This window comes from Aristolochia californica, unplaced genomic scaffold, assembly GCF_029961685.1.
Source record: "Aristolochia californica isolate CCGP_79_NKW_82.1479 unplaced genomic scaffold, dmAriCali1.0.hap1 SCAF_7, whole genome shotgun sequence".
Taxonomy (NCBI): Eukaryota; Viridiplantae; Streptophyta; class Magnoliopsida; order Piperales; family Aristolochiaceae; genus Aristolochia; species Aristolochia californica.
Window position 1 is genome coordinate 31,820,505 of NW_027182268.1, and position 27,142 is coordinate 31,847,646.

The following is a 27,142-nucleotide window of genomic DNA, read 5'->3' on the forward strand; positions in this document are numbered from 1 at the left end:
ATTTTCTGACTTCCTTCCTGTTAATGTAAAAATTTACATCATTAATGCTTGGCATTTTAGTCCAGTCACTTAAGACTACATTTTCCGTTTCCCCAACTCAGAACATATAAGGGGAATGCATCAGGAAACTAAATTGAATACAACATCCTGATACTTCTCTTCCCTTTGAAAATTGAAATGGACTCTTCCTGTTTCTGGAAAACATTCAGTTGATCTTCGGCTTGGGTCTCCTCGGCTTTAGCACAAAATAGAGAATGGCAAAAACGACTATAAATGCAGGTATTGTGGTCATGTCAAATTCCATCTGAACTTTCCTTTGCTTAGTGCAGTGAATAGGATGCATGGAGGCAATAGTAGCATTCACAGTATTGAAAAATCTGCAAGAGATGGATCAGTTTACAAAAAAGGCAGTCTAAATTACTAGTGGTGTTCAAGGGTCAGGGTATGACCAGATAAAAAAAATCATATTTGACAAAAACAGGATTTATTCCTGAAAATATAATCCACAATCAGTTTTAGGATTTAGCAATGAAGTTAAGCAAGGGATCATTTCACTATGAGTGATGCTACTAGAAAACAAAAATAATCCATTGATTCTTACCCTCTTGATGAATCCTCAAGAAATGATAAAAGGCTCAAGGCATCTGTATATCGCAAGTCCCCAGAAATAACTGAAATCTTCATTAAAAATTCAAGTTAAACTTCTAAGAAAGAATGTCAATAGAGAAATTTATACGACACAGACTCAAGAAGCAGTAGTTTACTTACTCTTCTCCACATATTAACAACTGAGTTGTACTTGTTTACCAAGTCCCGCTCCTGAGATTTGAAGAACTTGTACGTCTGTTGAGCTGATTCACATTAAGGCTGAACTGTCTCAAGCAGTTATGGTAGGACCAACACTCAATATGTTTAAAAAGGGCATCATTATATGGACAAAGAAAGCACCACTACCCAAATTTAATTCAACCTAACAAGTTAAATAGAAGAAAAGAATGAGATGTGGAGAGTATAACAACGAAAGAAGTAAGATAAAAAGGGAAAAATAGCATTGTTCTTAAATGGAAAAAAAGAAAAAGAGAAATGGTCTGGGTATCTGTCAATTTAATTCAGCTCCACCCAAAGCACAAAATCAACAAGAGTGATTCATGAGTTTATGTGCAAAACATTTGAGCTCACATATTAACTTAGAAATGGTCTAGCGATACTGATAGCATTGCTAAGGAGGGGGTTAATCTCCTACTTCTCATTGTCAGCCCTACCTGGCTTTTGTTTTTTGCTTCTTCGAAAAAGATTTCAACTTCTTTAAAAAAAAAAAAGAGAAGAAGAACTTAGGTTAAAACCTTCATGAGTCAACTATCTATGCATTCAATGTAACAAAAGCCACGGAAACAATAAACTGGTATCATAGAACAAACCATGCAAACAGACTACATTAAACAGAAACCCTATTACATTAAGTGCACAAAGTTCAAGGAGAGGATACTTGTCTGCTCCATGACTAAAAGACGAATAGCTTCATTGACAAGTTGTACAGATTCCTCAAGGGTAGAAATAATGTAACTTCGGGCTATTGTATCCTGCTGGAACCGTGAAACATGCCATCCTTGAGATGTAGCAGAAAGTGGGTTGCACCCAACTGACCAGATCCAGTCCTAGTACAAATTACCAAACAGAGAAATCTTAATAAAAGAGATCTAGTTGATGGAGGACACAAATACATAAATAAAAAACAAACAGCAAACTATTACATTTCATGGAAATTTATTTGCCTCAATTCATCATCATCATGGTCTTGTCCAATTATATTGGGTGAGCTATCATTTGCTAGGTTCCTCATATAGAAATATCTTTGCTAGGCTTCATGATTCCGTAAAAAAACAGAGATATGCAAAAAATAAAAGATAAAAGTATAACATACTCTTTAAGTTCTATTAGTGGTTAAAAGTTAATATTCATTAATATTTGTGTTCAAATTGGATCCAGGTACATCTCAAAATGACTAACCAAAGCTAAAAGGCATTTCCCCAACTAATAACCATATGACTTTTCCTGATATTGACCCACATAGTAATTTTCCAGCAATACTCCCCGTCACATCCAGGTCTATTCAATAAATAATGAGCCTGAGACATGAACAGCATAAACAAGGACAATTTTAAACGAGGCACAAACTAGGCCCAAAAAGAAAAAATACTACTCGAATGCCATGTAAAATCTAAATTAAAGTTTTTGAGAGATAAAAAATAGAATTAGAACCATGCTACTTCGGCAATCAAATGCTACGTCGGTAATGGGACATTCACAAAATTTTGGTCCAACTGGTGGATTGGATGATGCAGCCTCAACAACACTTATGAACCTATTTCAATCCTGGCAAGAAATGTTGATGCCTCTAACTCAGATCTGTAGTCTGAAACCGGGGGCTGGAATTCGAACCCCCCTCCCCCCCTAAGTGCAAATTTTTTTATCTAGAGCGCATGCAGAAATATAATCCTCACCTCGGATTCTTTAATTCAGTGTGGAACCATTGTCCAAGATCCCTCTTGCCCTTTCTGCCAAATGCTCCAGAAACTGCCAATCATATACTCTTATCTTACTATTTTTTTTTTATGAAGAATGATTTCATTAAAAGAAACAGAGAGAAAAGAGGGAACTAACCCCTAACCACAAGAGATTGCAAGAAAGCTCCCTGCTTGGCCAAACAATCGGCCACAAAATTTACTGATCCCGGGATGTGAGCCCAAAAAAAATCAAACAAACTAACAATTTCCATAATTTCAAAAAAGGTGTCTCAATGACGCCACGGGGGCACTGATGAGTGCTTGCACCAGCAAATCACCACCTTAGAGTCTCCCTCGATGTGAATGGGCCCAACACAGTGATCGCGGAAACACGGAGCCCATTAAGAAGGCCATGAAGCTCTGCTGTCGTAGAATCCGCAATACTGAGAGCACTAGCAAAAGAAATGATCTGGTTCCCAAAAGAATCTCGAACCACTCCACCAAAGCCAGCTAGACCAAGGTTGCCGAGGGAGGAGCCATCAAAGTTTAATTTAAGGGCTCCAACAGGCGGCGGGGTCCACTCAGAGACAACCAGGGATTTAGAATTTGTATGGAGCTAGGCAAGACAAACCCAATTGTTCTTGATAGAAGATCCCGAGAAGGGGGAGAAGGCTTTCTAAGAGTGAAGCCATGTAGTAATAGTACTTGAGATGGTTTCAATGATTCTTTCCTGGGAATTGAACTTGGCATTGAATCTCCTTTGATAGCGCTCTAGCCAGAGCCCCCAAGGAATTAAAGCCGAGCAAGATGAAACCATTATTCTCCAAAGACTGGGGATGGAAGTCCCTGCAAGCATTCGACAGGCTGCGGGATGATCCATGGGAATGCAGAACTTGAGACCAATGCGGCTGATAATCGATGTCCAAATCTCCCATGAGAAAGGGCATGAAAGGAGCAGGTGGCTGATAGTTTCCTCAGCAACATGACAAAAAGGGTAAATGGCGTCGACCCCAAGCTGGCCACATTTTCTGAGATTGTCAGCAGAGAGAATTTTGTTGAGGCAGACACTCCACATGAAGAAACTTTTGGAAGAGAGGGGGGGGGGGGGGGGGGGGTTGGGGGGGGCGCTGAGGCACCAAGTGAACTCCACCGCATTTCTGGATCTGTGAGAGAGCCATCCACGAATAGCAAGATAGGCGGAGGACACCGAAAAAGAGCCACTCTTATCTGGCCACCAGATTAATTTATCAGCTCTGCTAGCTTGAATCCTTGTCAACTGAATTGCTTCCAAAATGCGACTTGCTTCCAAAGCTTCTAAGTCCAATAAACCCCGTCAAAGGTGAATGTTCCATCCCCCATTACTTGCGACTTCAGCAACTGAGCTCCTTCTCAGTCTAGAAATTTGGAAGAGGTTCAAAAAAGAGTTCTGAAGAGGCATCTCTCCCGACCACCAATCTTCCCAAAATCTAATCGACTGGCCATTACCCACATAAAACCAGATTGACGAAGAGAAAATCGGGATAAGGAGATAGAAAGATCTCCAGATAGGGTATAAACGCCTTCTGTTTCCCCTCAATCCACTAGTTCGAGGAGATGCCAAGCTTTGCTTGCACCATATCTTTCCAGCAATTTGGGATGGACGAGTTAAATCTTCAAATCCATTTAAAGAGCAGAAAATGATTCACATATCTGGTGAGACGGATCCTGAGGCCACCAAGAGATTTTGGAAGGCAGACCTTCTCCCAACTAACCAGATGATACTTGAACTCAGAGTTGGATCCCCTCTAGAAAGTGCTTCTTCATCTTATCCAGCTGTCGACATACCGAGGCAGGGCACGACAGAAAAGATAAATAGTAGTTTGGAATTATTGCAATACATGATTTTAAAGGGTGAGCCTTCGTGCCTTGCTGATAGTCGACCCTTCCAGGTGGCAAGGAGCATCTCCATTTTTTCAATAACTGGGGACCAGAGGTCTTTGCAAATATGGCCCGAAAACAAGGGAAGTCTGAGATACGTGCAGGGGGTGGATGAGATAGAACAGCTGAGGACTTACGCCATTTCTGAGAGGGAGCTCGGGTTGATATTGAATCCAATCAAGGATGCCTTCCCCCAATTAACCTTCTGACCTAAGCAAATCTCGAAGAGTCCAAGAACCGCCTTAATTCTTCTAATGTTGTCCATTGTTCCTTCTCCGAAGATCAAAGTATCGTCAGAATATTAAAGGACAGGGATATCAAAAGCCGAAGAGGTGCTAGTTGGGGTGAGCTATCCACATTCTTTAGCTGCATAGAATATAGCAAAAAGGAATTCTGCTACAATGTCAAATAAAAGCGGGGAGAGAGGGTCTCCCTGTCTCAGCCCCTTGAGCCTCTGAAGCATCCACAAGTTGTTCCATTTAGGATGAGAGAATATGATGCGGAGGACAGACAACTCTTGATCCAATATCTCTCCAAAACCCATGCGGTACATGAGATCGTCCAAAAGAATCCAGTTTACCCGATCAAAAGCTTTCTCTAAATCCAATTTCAAATAAATAATTGATTTCTTCGAGTGGGTAAAATGATCAACCAACTCATGAACCACCATAGTGGAATCCAATATGTTTCTGCCTTTCAGGAATGCACTTTGACCATGATTGATTACTAGAGGGAGGACTATCTTGAGCCTATTAGCGAGGAGCTTGCCAATGATCTTTTATGAGCTCGAGACTAGGCTGATAGGTCGAAAGTCACCTAGGATTTTGACATTTCTTTTCTTGGGAAGTAGAGAGATGAAAGATGCACCCATGCTCCGAAAGGAGATGCCCCTTTCAAAAAAGCCCTCGATCATTTGATAGACATCCTCCTTTATGATAGGCCAAGCACGACGGTAAAAATCTCCATTGAACCCATTAGGACCAGGGGCTCGATTGCTAGCCATTCCCAAAACTGCTTTTTCGATTTCCTTCTGGGAGAAAGGAACTTCAATAAGAGAAGAAGCAGTGCAGGGAAGACGACCAAGCTGAAGTTGCTGGATTTTGGGCAGATTAAGGTACCTATCAGTGTATAAATCTGTAAAAAAACTGAGCAGCTCATTAGTAATTGGGATCCTATCCGACGTTACCTCGTTATTGATGCATGAGGAGGTAATTCGGTTGGATCTCCTCCTCGTCGAGGTGAGGGAGTGGAAATTTTTTGTATTTGCATCTCCATCAGTTAGATATTTAAAACAGGCTCTTTGCTTCCACTTGATTCTTTCCAGGTTTAAAATAATTTGCAACTCATTTTGGAGAGAAAGGCGGGGGGAAAATTCAGATTGGGATAAATGCCTTTGCTCTTCTAACAAGTCTAAATCGGCAATGCAAGTGAGGACAGAGGGCTTTTCAGCACCCAAAGATTTGTCACGACAAAAGGACCAATCCTTGAGTTTCTTTTTAAGAAGTTTGAGCTTTGTTGGAAGAGACCATTCAGCTGTACCCCAGGTCTGAAAGCTAGACCACCAGTCCTTCAAAAGCACATCAAATCGAACATCAATGAGCCAAGCGTTCTCGAATCTGTAAGGGGGAGAGCTCCATCTACCACATGAGGTGGATAGAAAAATAGGCCAATGATTTGAACCTACCCGGTTGAGTACCCTCTTGGTTACATCATCATAAAGATGAAGCCAATTTGAGTCAGCGAGAAAACGATCCAGTTTTAGAAAGAATCAGGTGCTGCTGCCCGTTGGACCATGTGAAGGTCTTTCCTGAGAGGGTGATTTCTTCCAACTCTCCACCACCGACGAAATCTGCAAATTCTGTCATAGAGGGCGTGATGTGTGTAACCCAAGGATGCTTTTCGTCGCAGAACCAAATAGCATTGAAACCCCCCGCAAAAACCCACGACAAGGGCTAATTGAGTTGAAGATCAAAGAGCTTTTTCTAGAAATTCCTTCTCTCACGATAACGATTAGGCCCATAGACTCCAGCGAGGCCCCATTGAGCACCGGAACTATGATCACGAAAATGTATGCCCACAAAGTAGTCCCCATGGTGGGTGTTAATCGCATCGAAAAGAGAAGCATCCCATAACGCCATGATTCCTCCAGAGTGGGCAATCGCATTTACTGCCGACCATTTTGAAGAAGGGCAACTCCAAAGATCTCGGGCGAGCCTGTTGTGTGAGTTATGACATTTTGTTTCCTAGAGCACAATGATAGAAGGATTGAATTGGGATAGGAGGCGGCAAATGATTGCTCGCTTCTGCGAAGATCCTACTCCCCGAACATTCCAGGAGATCAGAATCATTTAGAACTCATCTGTTGCACTCCTGCCCCATCTTTCTTTCCTGGAATCAAGCCATTGAAAACCACTCCCAAGAGACGAGCTAGATTCATCATGTTTTGCCATGTTTCATTATCGTGTACCGGTTCCTCTCAGCTTGTAGTTTCGCTGCCATCCTTCTTGATGGATGAGGAAGGGGGAAGTTGATCAGGTCAGGGGTGGTTGCCCTGCTAGCAGGAGCAGCGTTTGACTAAAAATGTGCGGAGCTGATCTTCTTACTTCTTTGGTAAGTAGCCAAAATGGGAGGCGATGGAAACTTAGGACGGTGAGTAGTTCCATTATTGAGCTTGGAGTCCGAAGAATCCTCTGGTTCTTGAGAGATCGGCTGGGGGGACATTTCGTTAGTATTTTGCATCCTGGTATCAAAGTTAGGGGCAATGTTTGCAGGGGTGGTGTTTTGAGGGATTGATAGGGCTGTGTCCTTTTCTAGGTTAGATTGGTTTCACCATGGATCCAAAAACATCTCGGGACAAGGGCTGAAGGTATCTGAATGATTGTCTTCTTGGTGGCTGAAGAGGGGGTTTTGAAAAGTGGGCATGAAGAAGGGGGTTTGACTTTTAGAAGATGAAGGTTGGGCAGCCGATGGAAAGGATAGGTAAGGATTTTTTTGGAGGTTGGAAGGCAGCCTAGGGTTAAGGACGGGGCTTCCGAAATCATTTTCAGAGGTTGCGGAACTCGAGGTCTAGGGGCGGGGGAGTAGAGGACTGAGGGTGGGGTGTTCTAAGCACAGGTCACGGTGCTCAAGGGATGCAGGTGTGAGGTAATAGGGAGGAAGGTGAGATTTGGGGAGAGTTGGAAAACCGAGGCAGCCTTTGGGGAGATCAAGTTTTGGGGGTGGGTTTGACAAGGTTGAGAGGGGCTTTCAAGAGGATTTTCTGCCCGCACTGCAAACGAAGTATGGGGGTGGTGGTGGTTTTGACGAGGTTTAGGGGGATTGTCTGCCAGCACTACAGACGAGGATGGTGGGTGGGGGGAATTTCAGGATTTGGGCTGAAAATAGTTTCGTGTAGGAGAAGGGAGGGAAGAGAGGGGGTGGTGTGGCTGTCCAAGTCAGAAAGGGTGGTGTCGTTGGACAGAGGAATATGGGTTTCCAAGGTGTCAGGTTTTGAAAAGATGATGGCGGTTTTGGGGGGGATTTTGAATTTCGATGTGTCAGTTTTTCCACTAGGGGGACAGTCAGGGATTTGATATTTGAACTTGAATTTGAATTTGAGTTCAAATTTGGGAACAATCTGTCTGAGTCGGATGGGGCTAGGTGTTACGGTCCCGGATCTCACACAGTGATTTGTACGGAAGAAGAAGAAGAAAAGAGAAGAATCAAGTCGAAAGGAAGCTTGAAAATCCTAGGTTCGTTAAGGAAAACGCACACACCTGAGTTCGTTGAGGAGAACTCAAAACCCTTGTTTACTCTAAATCAATACTTGCCTTTTCCTATTTCTTTCACCCCTTAAGTAGGGTTCACGCTAACAAGGTTCCAGATAAAATATTACAATAATGCCCCTATGGCATATTAACTCTTCAACTGAAATAAAAATAAAGTAAAAGTAAATTGAAAGAAAAATAATTAACTTAATACTAAATGACTCAGCCATTGCCTCTGTATGACTCAGTCTATTATTGAGGTCATAACATTACACCCCTCCTGGAGAAAGAGCTTGTCTTCAAGCTCAAAGGTAGGGATGCGTGCCGAAACGTCACCACGTCTCCCCAAGTAGCATTTGTGGCTCAACCCACTGGATGACCCAAGCTGTGTAAGCACTGCAATGTAACACCCCGGATGGAGAGATTGCGGTGTTAAACCCTACATTGGTTCCCCTTATTGGCCGAAAGTTTCCTCTGAAAATATAATTTTTTTTTTCTACTCTACCTCAGAGTCTGTTTCTGTCCTGTCGTCTTCAGCCTCCTTTTCACGCGCTTTCCAGCTCTCATAGGCATGGTCATCTGTTTGTAGCTCATGCCTGCAGATCGGGCACGAAGTATGCTCATCCAGCCATGGCTTGAGGTAATTTGGGTGAAATATATGCTTGCAAGGCAACTCCTGCATGTTGTCATCTATACCCAAGTGCTCCCTACAAACTGCACATTTTGTCTCTCCCTAGGTTCACTAAGATTTCATGTGTGACTGGAAGGCTGGCAACCACCTCTTTTGAGGCTGGAGGTGGTGTATTTGGTTCAGCCTTAATTTCCTGTAGTGAAGCTTCAATGACAGAATCAAGGCCCTGCAACCTACTGATTTCGTGCATAGTATTTACCAACTCTTCCATCTTGCAGCAGCCTTCACCACAGCAGGAATTGCAACAGCTGGACCTATGCCCATTACAGAAGGGTCCACACCAACGGCAGCTAAACTCCTGAATACACCAAGAATTGGTAATCCTTTCTGCTCTGCAACTGATCTTCTCATAAGGAGGACTGCACCAGCACCATCACTTGGCTCGAGTTACCAGCAGTGATCGTGCCATCCTTTTTGAAAAGAGGCGTCAGCTTAGCCAGGTCGGACACAGATGCAGTAGGTCGAAAGCCATCATCCACAGAAACCACAGCATTTTTCTCCTCCTGTGTTAGGGTCAATGATCTTTGTAGCCACAGGGATGATTTCATCTTTGAATTTTCCTGACGCAGTTGCTGCATCAGCTTTCTTATGGGATAGAACAGCAGCTTGGTCTTGGTCCTGTCTGGTGACACCAAATCGATGAGCAATATTTTCAGAAGTAATACCCATAGGAAGAAGACAATCTTGAGCTTGCTGGAAATTCTTTATCTTAGGGTTTATTGAGCCTTCCCCCTCCATAGGATTTGTGGTCATCGATTCAAATCCAGTTTCAATTCCTATGTCATAGAAACCTGCTTTTTTAGCTGCAGCAACATTGGCAACAGCCTGAAGGCCAGAAGAACATTGCCGGTTCCCAGTTCTGATTGGCACAGTTTCTGGAAAACCAGCATAGAAAGCTGCCATCCTGCATTCACTTGCCCTCTGAGAGCCTGGAGCCAAAACAGTCCCCACCACAATATCTCCATCTTCACTGGGTTTTATGTTAGTTGTATCAATTACGATTTCAAACCTGCACCCAACACTTGTCTGAATCCATCTGAGCATGCCAACATATATCTTGCAGGCTACATCAGCCCCAACACTAGGTGGATCTCTGCATAACCCACATGCTGCAAAACCAGCAGCTTCTTCTAAGGATCCATGACTATCCTAAGGCTGTCAAAAACAAAAAACAATTCTGGAGCATCTGCTCAATTACCGCCAAGGAGTTATCTAACAATTCACATTTTGCATATAAATTCAGAAAGGTAGGTCCTAGATTGACAAGCAGTTCCAACCTATTCCTTGCTATGTAGAATTGAACCCATTTGTCAGTGTCAAAAGCTCCAAGAATGGCACATGCAGCAAGAACACAGATGACATATGTTGCTGTCCCTGTGCTGCAAGAATCAGCAACATCCTGTACAGGACTGTATTCCTTGCTCACAGCAACATCACCACCCATTTCAACAAAACCTCTTAGCATAGAAATCCAATACTCCACCTCTTTTGTAGGCATTTTATCCAGTATAAGATCAGCCCACTGCAAGAAAATTTCTTTCTGGGCATGTAATGCCACTGGATGTGATGGGCACCTGCTGCATAACTTAATGCATAGCAATAGTTGGAATCAATTTTGGTAAGTATCCCACATCGTCCTTTGGACTGTCCGAAAATATTGACTTATCAGCTTTCTTTTCTCCAAATTCTGCTCACAGATCTTATCAACAGTCATCACTGCGGCATTGACATGATTCTCCTGATCTATAGATGCACCCTGTGATTCCACTTTATTGTCTACATCCTTACTGTCAGTTTTAATTTTCTGCTGTTGTGCACTTTCTTCACTGCAACAGCATCAGCCATTTTAAAATTGTCAGTCTGTTGAACCCAGCAGTCTCCCCATTCATTCTCACTTCAACTACCCTATCATTTCCAAAACTCACACCTGGTTGAAGAATTGCAACGAACAGTGTCTGAGCGGAATACATGTGACCAAAAAAATTAAGCACAACGTTTTCAGATTGACTGCTACTGCTGGATATCTGACAATGAACAGACGCATTGGTTCTGTTCTCATCAACAGGAATATAAATCATCCCCCACAGCCATTTCTCTACCATTCCAAGAATAATCAAACTCCTTAGCATAGAATTACAAATAGGAATTATCATAAGAAAATTTCCATCTCGAATTTCTGACAAAAAAGCCTTAAATCCGTCAAAATACGAGTAATCTCTCTGTTACTTTGCCTCATGGAACAATTCCAACGCCATTGTAGAGAGTTTTCGTAAAACTTGGAGGGGCTTGAGAAAGGAGAAGACAAAATTTGGAGAAAATCGTCTCAGAAACTTACCCCAAAATTCGTGCAAGTCTGTTTCCCACTGGTCTGCCGAGAGTGAAAGGGAGCAGTGTCGAAATTTCAATTCGGAACTCACTATTCCTGAAGTATTTCCTTCCGGCAGGGCAACGATTTCTACTTCAAAATTGAAGTCTTTTGATTTTGTTGCCTTTCGGTTTGCATAACCCGTCAATGGCAAAAAAATGACTCTGCTATGGAGAAATTTTTCATGCCCCCTGACAACGTCGAGCTTGACTTGTTGCCGACAGCGAACAGTAGCCACACGATGCTTCTCCACATAGTAAAGCTTGGAGAAGTTAGGGTGAAATTTTTTCGATACAAAGGTAGGTTGAAAGGTTTCCTGGTCGGAAGAGTCGTTGGAAATTTTTCCATCTCCTATTCGGAAAAGGGTTTTGCTTGCCGTGAGCAGGGTTTTTTTTATGTCGAACCCAAATCAGCCATTACCAATGAGGTGTTTTCAGAATAAGCCTCCGGTTTCGGAATTTCCGAGTCCCCAATGTCGGATTTCCATGCTCGGGATTTTTGCTCTGGACTTCACTGCTCGTAGATTTTCATGGTCCCCGATTTCGGATTTCTATGCTCGGCTCCTTAGAAATTTTAATGGAAGATTCACGCCATGCTAAAACCTCTGTGTGTATTTCTTCCAATGCTAAAACCCTTGTGCGTATTTCTCCCAATAGATCGAGTATGACCAGCCATTTTTCTCGGGACGAAGAATCGCTTATTGTATTCCTGCTCTAATACCAGTTGTTACGGTCCAGGATCTCACACGGTGATTCGTAGGGAAGAAGAAGAAAAGAGAAGAATCAAGCCGAAGGGAAGCTTGAAAACCTTAGGTTCGTTAAGGAGAACGCACACCCCTGAGCTCGTTGAGGAGAACTCAAAACCCTTGTTTACTCTAAATCAATACTTGCCTTTTCCCATTTCTTTCACCCATTTAGTAGCGTTCACGCTAACAAGGTTCCAGATAAAATATTACAATAATGCCCCTGCGGCATATTAACTCTTCAACTGAAATAAAAATAAAGTAAAAGTAAATTGAAAGAAAAATAATTAACTTAATACTAAATGACCCAGCCACTGCCTCTGCATGACTCGGCCTGTTATTGAGGTCATAACACTAGGTTTGTTTTTTGTTGGGTGTTTTGACTCGGCTAAGCGATGACTCGGTCGAGAAGAAAGAATCCACTGCCCAGGGGGATGAGGAGGCTATGAAAACCTTGCAACGTCTAACCTGGCGTGGCTGGTGGTTTCCACTGCCCATTTGATCGGTTCTCCGAAGTTGCAGGCCATTTGGTTCAGAGCCTTTTCCGACCAGAGCTCCGCCGGGATTCCAAGAAAGGAGATCCATTGACCATAGAGGTAGGCGGGGGATGTCGAGGACCAGTCTCTTATTGCCGAGAAGTTAAACTGTTGCGTCGGCGAGAGGCGGAAGGTGGCCTCCTTGTCTGATAGAGAGTTGAAGGAAATTAGCCATTCCAAAAGCCCCAAATAGGAGGTGGTTGGACGGTAGTCCAGGTTTAGCTTCTCGCATAGGCAATAGCATAATTCCTCTCTATCCTAGCATGGGGATAATCTGTCAACGATCACGACCGATCTTAGAGACTTTCGGCCCTCCAGAAGATAATCAGGTGGAAGAGTTATGGTTTGGGTTTGTAGAATTTGGGGGTTGGGGAGGAGAGGGTAGGAAGAGGGGAATGATGTTGGTGGTGATGGTGGTGGGGGTGTCAGTGGCGATGGAGTAGGCCCAATTTTCGGAAGAGGGGGGAAGTTTTAGTCTATAATTTTAAAAGGTATCGGTGAAGACGGGTTTTTTATTTTGAAGGGCTCAAGTGGTTTTCTTGGAAGAAGGATGATAGAGAGTTTCCAATTTAAAGAAGAACCTGATTTTTCTGGAATGTATATCCTCACCATGATTTGGTCTCCCCTAATTTGAATGATCTTACATTCTCTGGTTCCACGGAATCGGAAAACAAAAAAGAGGGAGAAAGATATGGTGCTTGATCGAAATTCCTTATGCCGAGGAGAGGACGCGCCTTCAGTAGTGATGGAGTCGAAATTTTTGAGAAAATCATTCCCTGTTGTCTCTGGGATAGAAATGAAAGCACATTTTGATCCGTTTCACAATGTGATACAGATCGAAGAACCATTTTAGTCCAGGAGCCTCCTCAGGGAAAGCTCCGAATCTCCAAATGAGAGGATGACCATTAACTGTCGAGAAATGCCTCTCCTACCTTTTCGGTTTTTTTGTATCATTGTCCAACCTTCTCAGGGCTCTTCTTCAGTGTTTCCTACTTTTTTGCTGCCAATACAAAAAGGAGCCTTTCCAATTTGCTTGTCGCTAGCGTCGGAGACCACCTGGTCCCCATCATCTCGATTTTCTTTTTCATGGTGGATTTGTTGGGCCTCACGAGTATGCTCTTATAGAGCCTCTTGCCTCAAGTAGCGCCCGAGCTCTATCCGTCAATGGCGACTCCCCTTCTTTAGGACAAAGTGGACTTTTTTTCTCTGTTCTCGTTTACGCTGCTCGTGCCACTCTCGCTACAGGTTCTCATGTCTTCTCTTTTTTTCACTCACCTCTCTCTCATGCTCCATCTCACTTCACAACTACTCCATCGCCATTATGCCCATACTATCTGGACTACCCTCTTAAATAAAATTGTCACAAAATCTGTCATCCACTATTTTCTCAATCACTAGTGCACTCCCAAAGCTTGGAAAGATGCTTCTCTCATGTTGCGTTGGGCATATCCTATAGGCTCTATGGAAGGAAAGAAACAACAGAAAATTCAACTTTAAATCTACCCCTACTGAAATTTTGATTGATAACATTGCGGGCCATGTAACAACTTGGTTATTGACCCGAAAGGAGTTCAGAAGTTTCAGCGGCTCCAATCTCAGAGGAAACTGATTCAGCCCTCTTGCCCCTCGATTATGGCTATCTAGGCCCCTCCACCAGCGGGCCACTACAAGCTAAACTTTGATGAGAGCGCTATTGGCTATTTGGGTCTTGCGGGATGTGGTGGAGTTATCAACGATGCAAACAGCTGTCTCCTCTTCTCCTTTGCTGGACCACTTAGAGTTTTCGATTCCACCACTGCAGAACTCTCTGGATTACTTAAAGGGATTCAAATCTTCACAAGATGGCTCACGGGGCCCCTTTGCATCGAAGGGGACTCAAAAACTATCATTGATTGGTGTGCAAAGTCAATCCGACCTCCTTGGCTACATTGGGATATGCATTTTGATATTTTTAATTTAATTTCTTCCTTAAACTGTAATTGGAAGCACATTCCATGTTTTGCCAATCATTTGGCAAATACCCAGGCTAAGTTGGATATTTCGTTCCAACACCTTGTTGTGGAGGAAGACCCTCCTAGCTAGGTTTGTTTGTACTTTCTCTCTTTTTTTTAATATTTTATAATCCTATTTCAAAAAAAAAAAAAAAAAGAAAGAGAAGAGAGATGGAGAAATGAGAAAGAAGTGGCTGTCGTAAAACTAGAACAGTCTCATTAGGGGAATAGATCTCGACCTCTAATTGTTTTATTACGTTGTAAGTGAGTTACAAAATAAAAAAATATCCATTACTTAATAGGTAAATATCCACTACTTAATAGGTAAATATCCACATATCCTTAGAGTTAAATAAAACACTAAATCTCCACTAAACATAACAAAATTAGAACCAATCGGAGAGGAGACAAAGTACATAAATATACAATGACTATATCATCCTTTTGTCATATTTTCTAACAATTTTTTTGATAGACAGGAACATTAATCGGAAGGGGTCTTCAACATCAGTTATTGAATGATCCACAACCTACTACATGACCTTAGGTAGTACTCGGCTCTTTGCTTAAATGTTTTAGTTGGATGTCTATATTGATGGTATTAGAGGAAGTTCAATGTCCCCCACAATAGTTGGGTCACCATCTAAATTATCCATATATCAGAAACCACAACAAAGGCCTGAACAAGAGGGGGAGTGTTGAAATATGTATTAGGGGTATTTTAGTAATTTTACTATGTAATTTTTACCCTTCTACACCTGGAATGTTTATCATTTTTAAATTAACACTATTCTAAATTAACCCTTTTTACTTATCATTTTTACTACAGGCTAGAGAAAAACTGTAGACTAGCATGTAAATGCATCAGCCACTTCCTGGCACTCAAACACAAGAAAGAAAAAATAAGTGTTATTATAGTCTTGAGACCATCAACCAAGGCATTCATTACAAATTCATGGAATGGAGGATTGCATACTAGTGCGACAGTGGTAGTTACTGGGGCTTTCTAGTTATTGTGATAAATGCAGTCATTCAATTGGCAAAAAGAGGAGCATAGAGAAATAAAACATACACAATACAGACAAGAAATCACCATAGCAAATTACAAATTTATCTATTCCAGGAATCTATGCTTATTATAAGTTGCATATCAGGTCAATGTTGTGGCTTCTCTCAAAGAGAAATTATATGGTGGAGTTACCTCGATTGCAGTTTCATGGGCATGACTATAGACAATGTGAAGTGGAAGCAAACCAGCTAGGTGTTCTACAGTAGCAGCCAAAGCAGCCTTTATCGGCCTCCTGTCAATGTCATGAAGCTTCAGTTATTTACCAAATTTTCACTGTACACAAAAGATGATTGCACTTAAAGATCTATATTTCAACCTCAAGTCCCACAAGAGCGACCGCCCATTACACTGAAGATGACTTTCCCAAGATGAGGTCTTGGATTGAACTACAATGACCATGTCTGACAGAGCCTTTGCTTGATAATGTTTGTCCACTCATAATGGCTCATTATGTATAAACCAGAATATGGGAACTTCCAGGGTAGATCTGCTATGTGAATGTGTGCCTGCAAACATAGGGAAAATTCTAAATACAGATGCTCTATGCCGAACAAGCAAGTCTAGCTAAAATTCTACTGAGATGTTTCACACTTTTACCTTTAAGTGAGCTTTGATCACTCAATCTCTGCAACTGATGTTGGAGAATGGAGGAGTCTAGATAAGCCCGGACTGTTGACCTATAAGTTCCATTGACAAGCAAAAGTGGTACTGCTGCTGCTCGACGAGCAACTGAAAAAGCCATAGCCAAGGCAGGATCTTCTGAAAGAGTCAACCTAAAAGTATTTGATCATTAATATAAATAGCCAATTTGACTACCAATGCCTTGCTTAAAACAAATTCAAAATGCTCGAGGAACTAAGCCAATCACATACATATGTGGACTAAACATAACTTTTTGAGTTGGTAACACCAACGAAGAAAACCCAGCCATCAGAGCATTGAGCTCCACAGGTAAGAGTTTAGTATTCCTGACTTTCTGCGCAACACTAAAACCATGGTTAGGACATCAGAATGTCTATAGAAAAAGAAGCAAAGAAAGATATACCAACAACACCTCTTCAGTGATGAAAAACAATTGGAATGATATCTTCTCATAGTAATGGTATGCCCCATCAGCAACTGAAGGTGAAATAATGTGCCTCATTGAGCCCCATAATGTAGCACCCAAATGAGCAAGAAATGAATCACATGCAACCGTGTAGTTTTGGTGATCCTGGACAGTAAGGCTAGACAGAATTAATGGATTGGGCAAAGTTTGACCTGTCAAGAATAATAAAGATGGCTCCATGCATGCTAAGATCGTGAGCAAATCTGACAAATAGCATGGCACAAGCAGAATAAAGAATGGAAGTTCCAATTCCCTAAAACTGTGTAAATACATGGTTCAGATTCAAACACAGGCCCACCTCATTTGTATCACTGAACAGATTCCAGTTTTCCATTCGTTTCAAAGCATCAACAGCTTTTCTCCTGTGGCTTTCATTAGATTCTTCATTATCAAAAGACTGAAGCTCATTTTTCAAATCCTGCATCCTCTCATCCAACTCTGAAAACATCAAACTTCGTTAATGTAATTTTGATGCAAAGGATGATGTCGAACACTCTGAATAAACTATACTAAAGAGCCCAACAAATTATTCTCAAATTGATGACATTCATAATCATTATTAGAGGCCACTATGCCCTTACATTTGTAAAAGGCATGTATCAATTTGTGTATTACCGAGCATCTGCATAAAGGTGCCTCACAGAGATGAAAGAGCCTTATAATTTTCCAAGTCTTTACTACAATTAGAGTAACTCTCTTTTACAACTGTAACCATTCAACTTACATTTGTAAAAGGCATGTATCAATTTGTGTATTACCGAGCATCTGCATAAAGGTGCCCCACAGAGATGAAAGAGCCTTATAATTTTCTAAGTCTTTACTAATTAGAGTAACTCTCTTTTACAACAGTAACCATTCAACAGATGTAATTGATACATTCAAAAAGGAAGAGCAAAACATTACCTTCACATAGGGCAAGCTTAGCCCTTCTGCCCTTGCAGTGTTTGAAAGAAAAAAGCTCATATATGTCTATCTCAGCCAAGACTATGTCTATAGCCTGATGGTCTTGCTGAAAATTTTTAACACATATTTCAGATATGACAGAAACAAAAAATAAAACAAAATGGGACTTTCTTGTGCTAGCTTCCGGAAAACTTTCGGAATAAGATTATTATGAGATCAAAAATCATTTTCATTAAAAAAAAAAATTATGGGAGGCGCCTCTGTTTGTACTGTTCAAAACAAATTGCTCTTTTGAGTATTATTCTTTTCTTTTTTGAACTCCCTACCCTTCTTGTTTTGTTTTTTTGGCTATTTTTTCTCAATGGAATTTTTAACCAATAATAAAAACACAAATAAAAAATAAAACATATGGAAGGCACCTCTAGAGAAGAGGAAGCAGGATTAATAAAGAATAGAAGGGAAAGATAAATACAAGGTAGACCAAGAAATAGTACATAAAAATTTCAACAAAGAAAAATGAAAAGAAATAGAAATTATATTCAAAATACATTTTGGGATTCAGCTAGATAAGATATAATCTTATCTTTTTATCCAAAAAACCTTTCTTTTTTCTATAAAGTTGCCAATTTCACAAAGAAAACAATTAGAAAAGAATGAAAAGCAATTGAAAGACTTCTACGAGGAAGTTTGAAATTAAACCCAAACAAATATAGAAGCAATAAGAGATATCCGAAGGTGCATTTCTGATAAAAAAATGCGTTGAGTGGGAAAAAGTTTGGAGGGGTGATTTTTTATCTGAGAGACACAGCCATTATCTCTTACTCTGGTCCTCTCGGCATTGCTGACTCGACCACTGCTGAGCTCTCTGGACTCCTTAACGGCTTGTGTATATTTATTGTGGAGGGAAACTCCAAAGTCATGTCATCGGATTGTGCTCCACCTCATCCTTCCCCCGATGGCGTCACTGGCATTTTTTTTTTTATATTTTGGACATTGTTTCCACTATCTCTTGTACTTGGTCTCATGTACTTAGATCAGCCAATTCGGGATGGAACTAAGCTCAACTAAAAAATCCAACAAAATACTTAATAAAAAGCAACTGAGAGACTTGTACAAGGAAGTTTAAAATTAAACCCAAACAAGTGTAGAAGCAGTAAGAGACATCCAAAGGTGCATTCTTGATAAAAGAAAGTGCTTTTATGGTCCAATGTTTTTATTTTTTAGGACTGATAATTCACTTAAAATACTTAGGCGGTTTAATTATCCAACAACATGTTTGTTAAGGAATAGTCCCACATAGATTAGCGAGTACAAAGATCTTGAATTTATTATTAGGGAAAGAGGCTTCCTAAGTTGGCTAGTCATTTGGGATGGGCCTTGGACCCAACTTTACATGGTATCAGAGCAGGCACTCATATGTGGGCCTACACCTAAATTATCCACTTGTAGAGCCACAAAAGAGGGCCTACACCTAAATTATCCACTTGTAGAGCACAAAAGAGGGCCTACACTAAAATTATCCACTTGTAGAGTCACAAAAGAGGCCTACACCTAAAATTATCCACTTGTAGACCCACAAAAGAGGCCCTACACGTGAGGGGAAGTGTTAAGAAAAAGTCCCACATAGATTAGCGAGTACAAAGATCTTGAGTTTTATTGGTTGGGAAAGAGGCTTCCTAAGTTGGCTAGTCATTTTGGGATGGACCTTGGATGCAACTTAACATGGTATCAAAGTAGGCACTCATATGTGGGCCTACACCTAAATTATCCACTTGTAGAGCCACAAAAGAGGGCCTACACCTAAATTATCCACTTGTAGAGCCACAAAAGAGGGCCTATACCTAAATTATCCACTTGTAGAGCCACAAAAGAGGGCCTACACCTAAAATTATCCACTTGTAGAGCCACAAAAGAGGGCCTACACCTAAAATTAACCACTTGTAGAGCCACAAAAAGAGGGCCTACACCTAAATTATCCACTTGTAGAGCCACAAAAGAGAGTCTACACATAAGGGGGAGTGTTAAGGAATAGTCCCACATAGATTGGGGGATACAAAAATCTTGAGTATATTAGTTGGGAAAGATGTTTCCTAAGTTGGCTAGTCATTTCCAACTTTACATCATTTCAACTACAGTTGCCAAGAACAAATTGATCTTGAAGTTTAGAATCATGGTCAAGATAGCAGATAATTGTACAGAACAAGAAACCAACAAGGAGAACCCTCGAATGTTAGTGGAAACAATCCCATATAAGTTAATTTTCGAAAAAGTTTTGTTGATTTTCAGGACTCCATGGATTTAGCTCATGGAGAAAAAGGGAGAGAAACCCATTGGGAGAAAACCGGAGGAAGAAGAGGTTATGGACTTGATTTTTCCTAACCCTCCCCCTGAAGCTCTATTTATAGATTAATGAAACTACTATAATACAATAATACCCCTAAACTTAGGGTTTTAACCCTAAAACTTTAACTTAATTACATCAATGTCATCTCTATGAGATGACTCTTTATTTACCATCCTGCCATCATTGTATGTGGGACTATGGGCCTTCTCTTTGATTTGTGGGCCTTGAGCCTGTCTTCTATATCTCTTGGATACATGGGTCTTCCTTGGTCTTATGGGCTTGGGCCCATCTTCTAATACACTTGGATATGTGGGCCTTCCTTGGTCGTGTGGGCTTTGGGCCCTATCTTCCAACACTCCTCCCCAAGTTGGGGGTGAGAGAACAACATGAACTCCCAACTTGCTGCAAATGATGTATAAAATCTTTTTTGTATAAAATGACACATCTTCCAATATGCCTTCATCTTCCAACACTCCCCCTCACGCTAGTGCTCTCGTTCATGAGGCCCAACTGGCATAATATCAGTGAGAGTAAATCACTCCTAGCCGCTAAGACATTGCTCCATACTCCAGTCTTAACTCATGCTGGACGTTCCTACTGTAGGTAGTATGTCTATCGCCATTGCTCTAAAGTGTCCACCTCCACCACCATGTCCCTTCACAGGACAACGACTCTCAAGTGGTAGAGTAATATATGACATTAATGGGGGGAAGTAACATAAATGTAATAATAAGGTCCTCCGTCATGGACTACCAACCGCAAATATTTTTGAAAATTTTGACGGGGTATTAAGTTCCTCCGTCATGGACTCCCAACCACAAATAATTTTAATATTTTTGACGGGGTATTAAGTTCCTCCATCATGGAATCCCAACCGCAAATAATTTTGATATTTTTGACGGGGTATTCCATCATGGACTCCCAACCGCAAATATTTTTGATATTTTTTACGGGGTATTAAGTTCATCTATCATGAAATCCCAACCACAAATAATTTTGATATTTTTGACAAGGACAAATAAATAATGGTATGAGGCTACCTCTTCTTCAATAATAATGTCTCATCAAAAGAGACACAATAGCAGCAGCTGAAATGGGCTTGGGCCAATATAACACGAACAAAAATAATCCTTGTAAAATGACCCATGAAATAATCCTATGCACATATTTGTACCAAATAATATGCTGACCAAGGAATAATCTGTCAATTCTTCAAAAATAATAATCCAGCAAGAGAAAAAAATTACCGAGTTGTGCCGAAATATGTATAAAACTTGGGCACATATACTAAGGCAAAAAATAAGTGGCCCAAGTCAGGTTGACCCAGACCCAAGTTAACCCGGTCCAGGTTGACCCGGACCGAGTTGGTCCGAGTTGACTCGATTTGGCTGGGGCAAAAGCATTACCCTCGGGTGGGCTGGGAACTCGGTTTGGTCCGAGTTGGGCTAGAACAGGCGTGGGCTGCACTGAACCGGGGCTGATTATTTCATCTTTCCTAACTTAGGAAACATGAAATATTTGAACAGTGTGTCTGCTTCTCGACTTCCGAACGGAGCGGAAACAGAGAGTTCTTGGGGAGGAATTTTTCCGAATAACATCAATCCAGCAGAGATATTTTGAAGATGAAACGGAAACGGAAACTTTCCAAAATAAGAGACCACCGGGAATCAAGTAGAACGTTGATTCTAAGATTTTGATGATGGCAATTTCCGAAAAATAGCAACACAGAATAATTTTTCGAAGATAGGTAGCAATGATCTTTCCGATAGCACTAACGAGAAAATTTTCGACAACCGTAATCGTTTTCCACTTCCAGAACGGAAACTAAGGCAAGACATCTCAGATTGTAAACATCAACAGAGCAATGTTTGGCGACTTCCTCGCCGTGAGAAGTTGTCTTCTCCGGCGCAACGGAAAAAATACTTCTAGTTGCAGCAGAGGCTATTGGCAATGTAGAGTGTAGGCCGGCAAAGAACTTCGATAATTTTTGGAGAGAAATAACTCAACGGCAGGTTACTCAGCGATAGTTCGGCGGGAACAGAGTTCGGTTGCCAATGCGACTTCCTCGCAGTGAGGAGTCATCGTCTCCAGTGCCAGTCTCCAGAAACAGTAACATGAATCTTTTGTAAGCGCCAGAGTGTCCTTCTCAAGACCCCACAGAAGCCGCAGGCAGAGACTTTCGGCGATAGAGGGTCGACAGTTAGGAGATTTTTCCAGTGCGTCGGTCTTTGCACCGGTGATGAGTGCCAAAGAAAGTAGAGACTTCGTCGCCAGAACCAAGAAAACTAAGGCTCAAATCAGAGACTTCCAGGCTTAAATCAGTCGTTTCAATTAGACAACCAAGAAAACTAATAACTGTTATCGTATACAAGGGCATTATTGTAAATTTGTATCTTATAAGGGCATTATTGTAATTTTTGTCTTAAACTTCTATATCTATGTATCGAACAGAAAATCAGGTATCGAAATAGAAATCGATCTCTTAGTGTTTACCTTCGTTCGGTGAAATCGATTAACATGGTATCAGAGCTGCAGGAGATCATCGACGCCAGGAGTATTTTTCGGTGCTCCCAGAGGTCAGTTATCTTCCTCCCGATTTCTGTTTTGTCGGATCTAGGTTCTCGGTTCTTGATTTGGTTTCGGTGGCCTCTCACAGAGTCATTTGCGTCGCGAGTAGACCTCGTCGGGGAGATTCAGTAGCAGGGGAAGGGGTTCTGCGTCATCTGGGAGATTCAGTAACAGGGGAAGGGGTTGTCGTTGCCGTTTGTAGGTTACAACGGCTTCAGGCCTCACGACGGCGGGGTCAACTGTTTCTTACATTGACTTCATCCGCAGTCTTTCTCAGAACGGTGATTCGCCGTCTTTTGCTTCCGGTTTTCGGACAGTGAAGTGATCTCAGAGAGTAGTAAGGGGGGAAGCCGCTCATAAAGGAAGAAAGAAAGGGAGATTCAGTCCCAAGTCTTCTGGATTTTATCATGTCCTCTGATAGGAAGAAAGATGATGAAAGACGAGGCAACGATAGAACAAAGAAAAACCTTTACTTGAAAAAAAGCTATAGTTTGGGGAAGAAAATAACGAGAAAGAAGAAGAAAGAAGAAAAAATACAAACAAAGAAAGAAAAAAATATGGGTTTTTTTTGGAATAAGAAAAACCATACTACAAGTTCTGAAAATCAAAGCTCTGATACCATGTTGATTTTCAGGATTCCATGGATTTAGTTCGTGGAGAAAAGGGAGAGAAACACATTGAGAGAAAACCACAGGAAGAAGAGGTTATGGACTTGATTTTTCCTAACCCTCCCCCTGAAGCTCTATTTATAGATTAGTGAAACTACTATATTACAATAATACCCCTGAAGTTAGGGTTTAGGATATAGGGTTTTAACCCTGGAACCTTAACTTAATTACATCAATGCCATCTCTATGAGATGACTCTTTATTTATCATCCTGCCATCATTGTATGTGGGCCTGTGGGCCTTCTCTTTGATCTGTATGCCTTGAGCCCGTCTTCTATATCTCTTGGATACTTGGGTCTTCCTTGGTCTTATGGGCTTGGGCCCATCTTATAATACACTTGGATATGTGGGTTTTCCTTGGTTGTGTGGGCTTGGGCCTTATCTTCCAACAAGTTCAATGCTTGTCATTTGGGAAAAACAAAAACCCTAACTTCAACTAATCATTTTGGGATGGACCTAGACCCAACTTTCACATAGTATCAAAGTCGGATGTCTTTTTTTTGTTAGGCCTAGTTTATGCCCCATTTAGTTTGTACATCATTTGTGTCATCCATATTTCAAGTTTATGTTCCATTTTATAGGTCTAGACATGAAGGGGAGAGTTAATGGGAATCATCCCACACATGTTCATGTCAACAAAAATCTTGCAGCAATTAGTCGGGAAAAGGCCTCCTAACTTTGGCTTGGAGTAGATTTTTTTTTTTTTTTTTTTAAATGATGATAATTTTATTTCAAAGAAAGGGAAAATACATCAAGGGATGCCTCCCCTAACAACAAGAGATTGAGGGGGTGGAGGGGGCAAGCTTAGCACACAAATCTGCAGCTGAATTGTCGAAATCGACTTAATAGAGAAAATTTATAGATGAGGTCCATGCAATTAATTAAAGGGAGTCTTCATACGGGTCTTCAAACTTATAATCTTGGAATAAAAACAAAAAGAAACCGATAGCCTAGAATATGTCAAAACATATTGTGATTGTATATGTTAAAATACAAGTTCAGCGGTATTTTGGTCATTACCCATATTTTCCACATTACATTTTTCTCTTATAGTATGGCTATTAGATTGAGAATGTCTTATTTTATCTCTAGTTAAATTTTCATTCAATTTAGACATGTATTTTAGGAGATATGTAATTTGAGTATTGTGGGTAATTTTTGTCCTTTTGTAAATTTTCACTTAAACCCTGGTTATAAAGAAGCTTAAAGGGCCTTTCTGGCTCGGATTCCAAGGGAGAAAAACAGTTCCTCTTCCAAAACTCTTCTTCCTCTTCTATTATCGCTCCACATCACATATTTTTCATGGTTTCAGAGCAGTAACGCAAGTCTTGGGCAGGTTTTTTTCGATTTTGTGGATCTTTTCTCCATTTTCAACAATCTCCTTGAAGATTTTTCCCCAAAATTTTGGAATAGAAGGGTAAAAATTCCAATTTTTCCCTTTTTCTAGCTATCTTTGCTTATTGGCTAATGATTACAGCTTCTATTTGATTGATTGTTGGGATTTAAAAGTGTTTGATGATCCCAATTTGAGGAAATTTCTCAAATCTACTTGCGTCATCAACCCAATGCTTGTGTCATCATCCAAATAGCCTGTGCCATCCTGGTTTCTTGTAATTAGGTTACTCTTTCATTAATTTACGGTCTCAATTGCTGAAATTGATCACTATTGGTTCGAAATTGAGTGAGTTGGGTGTTGCATTCTCCTAATTGAATTCGATGTGGGGCCCACTCGACTACGCAAGCATAGAAATTTGGGAAAAGTGTTTCCCTTTGGTTAATTGACACTCTAGTGTACTGAATTGTAGTATTTGGTTATATTTAATGGTTGATTCCAGCACACGGGTTGCTAGCCAAAAGCCAGGGCACATCCCAAAGTTGAATGAGTTGAAGAATTTCCTCCCAAAAAGAGGCGCGGTCATTTTTTTGAGTTGGGCCGTAAACACTAGCCAACACCTAGGAAGACCTCAAGGACAGGTGGTGAAAACGAATGCCAATAAAGAATTGGCCCGACTGAGAGAGAAAGGCGTCTACTGCTTTTGGGTCCCAGATGACAAAGCTACCAGAGTGCCCAATCGCGTCGACCTTTGCCCACGCAGGATCTGAATCATACCATAATTTGTGAGCAATAGAGTAGTCAAAAGTTTGCAGCTTAGTTAAAAAAAAAATTACAATGTTTGGCTTACACTAAAAAAGGGCTGCTTTGATGATGGCACACTTGAACCGCGAACTGATTCCTCTGATATTCCAAGACATAATTATCATTGAGAACAGGGAGGGGTGATATCCTTCTCCGTCTAGCGAGAAGCTTCTTGAAAGTAGGAGCAGAAGATCCAAGCAAGCTCCGTCATTTCCAAGTATTCTTCTGGAGGGAAATCCTGCTCTTGTTCTTGCAGGAATTGGAGGAGAACAATCTGACCCTTAGTTTGGTTACTCGGGTCAAACGTTGGCAGATAGTCAGGCATTGGAAGGGGGAAATGTGGAGGGGAGACAGTGGGGGTGCTTGGCTGGTCATTTTTTCTTTCCCCTTTCTTTTCTTTCTGAAATATGTGTAGGTGAAGGGGGAAATGGAAGGCCTTTTTTCTGTCTCGAAAGTGGTTGGGTTGGATAGGGGAGGGGTGGAGGAGATTTGAAATTTGAGCATGACGCTGCCATGGTGGACTTTGGGTTGAATATTCACAGGGGGGTGGGGCAAAGAATGGAGGGGGAGCGGATATTTAAAGGTGATGGACAATGAAAGGGGGGTGCATGGGGAAATGAATCTTGATGACAGTCGGAATCCTAGGCGGATCTCAATTTGGGTGTGTTGTCGGCGGGGTAATTGATTTTCTGGGTGGGGGATGACTGGATGGGTGGCTTCCGAGCGATGTGTTGGCAAGTTTTCTTGTGGAGTTTGAGGCCTGAGGGCTCGAGGCAACTGCGAAGTTGCGGACGAAAGGAATGGCGGCTTTTGACATTGACGGAGGGGGAGTCTTGGGTAGGGCTCGAGGAGGGATTGGAGACTGACATGTGACCGGGGTGTAGGAATAGAGGCAAGGGGATTTCAGGTTTGGGATCAAGGCAGCGTAGGCAAGGTTGAGTTGCCTGCCCAGGTGTCAGGTGATGGGTTGAAGGAGGGAGATTTGGTAGGCATAATGGATTTTCTTTGTGACTCATAGAAGAGTTCTAGTTTGAGTTATGTTGTCTTCCATTTATATTGAGTTATTTAATTATGCTAGGACTTATTTTTAAGTGTTAGAGTTTGGGTGTAATTGGGACAAAGGTGGTTTTATTGTAATTGGAATCTATTACCTTCCTCAATTATAAATAGAGGTTCGTGTACTCTAATTATAATAAGTCAATCAAGTATTTCTCTTTTCCATAAATTCAACATGGTATCAGAGCAAGTTCTGTGAGTTGACTTGGTCAACCCACAGAGATAATGTGATCCTTTTCTGATCTATTATTTAAAGCAGTTTAGGTTTCGTATTTATCTTTTTTTCAGTCACTACACCCGTTAGTTGTTTTATATTTTTCACTTCTATACTGAGCTTTTTATATTGCAAATTATATATTGACGGAAAGATATTCGAGTCTACTTTCCAAGGAAAAACGATTTTTTCCAATCGGAGTTATCTACAAAGAGAAATCAATATTTGAAGTAGCGAAGGTCAGATTGCAAAAAAGGTTTGAGTTATAGCAAAAAGCTTCAACTTCTGAGGTATTTTATGCTATCAAGAACGAGACTTTATATGGAGAATTATATATCAAAAGAAAGATCTGTAAGTATATTTTCTTACCTATTCAACCAATTATCGATCTGAGTTATCTACAAAGAGAAATCGATATTTGAAGCAGCGAAGGTCAGATTGCAAAAGAGGTTTGACCAGTAGCAAAAAACTTCAATTTCCAAGGTACTTTATGCTATCAAGAAAGAGACTTTATATGAAAAATTATATATCAAAAGAAAGATTTGTAAGTCTATTTTTATACTTATTCAACAAATTCTTGATC

The 27,142-nt window shown here is 41.1% G+C and overlaps 1 pseudogene; it reads right to left on the minus strand.

Annotated features, from left to right (window-relative positions):
- The window catches only part of LOC137937621 (uncharacterized), a 105,089-nt pseudogene continuing 77,947 nt past the window's right edge, over positions 1-27,142 (minus strand).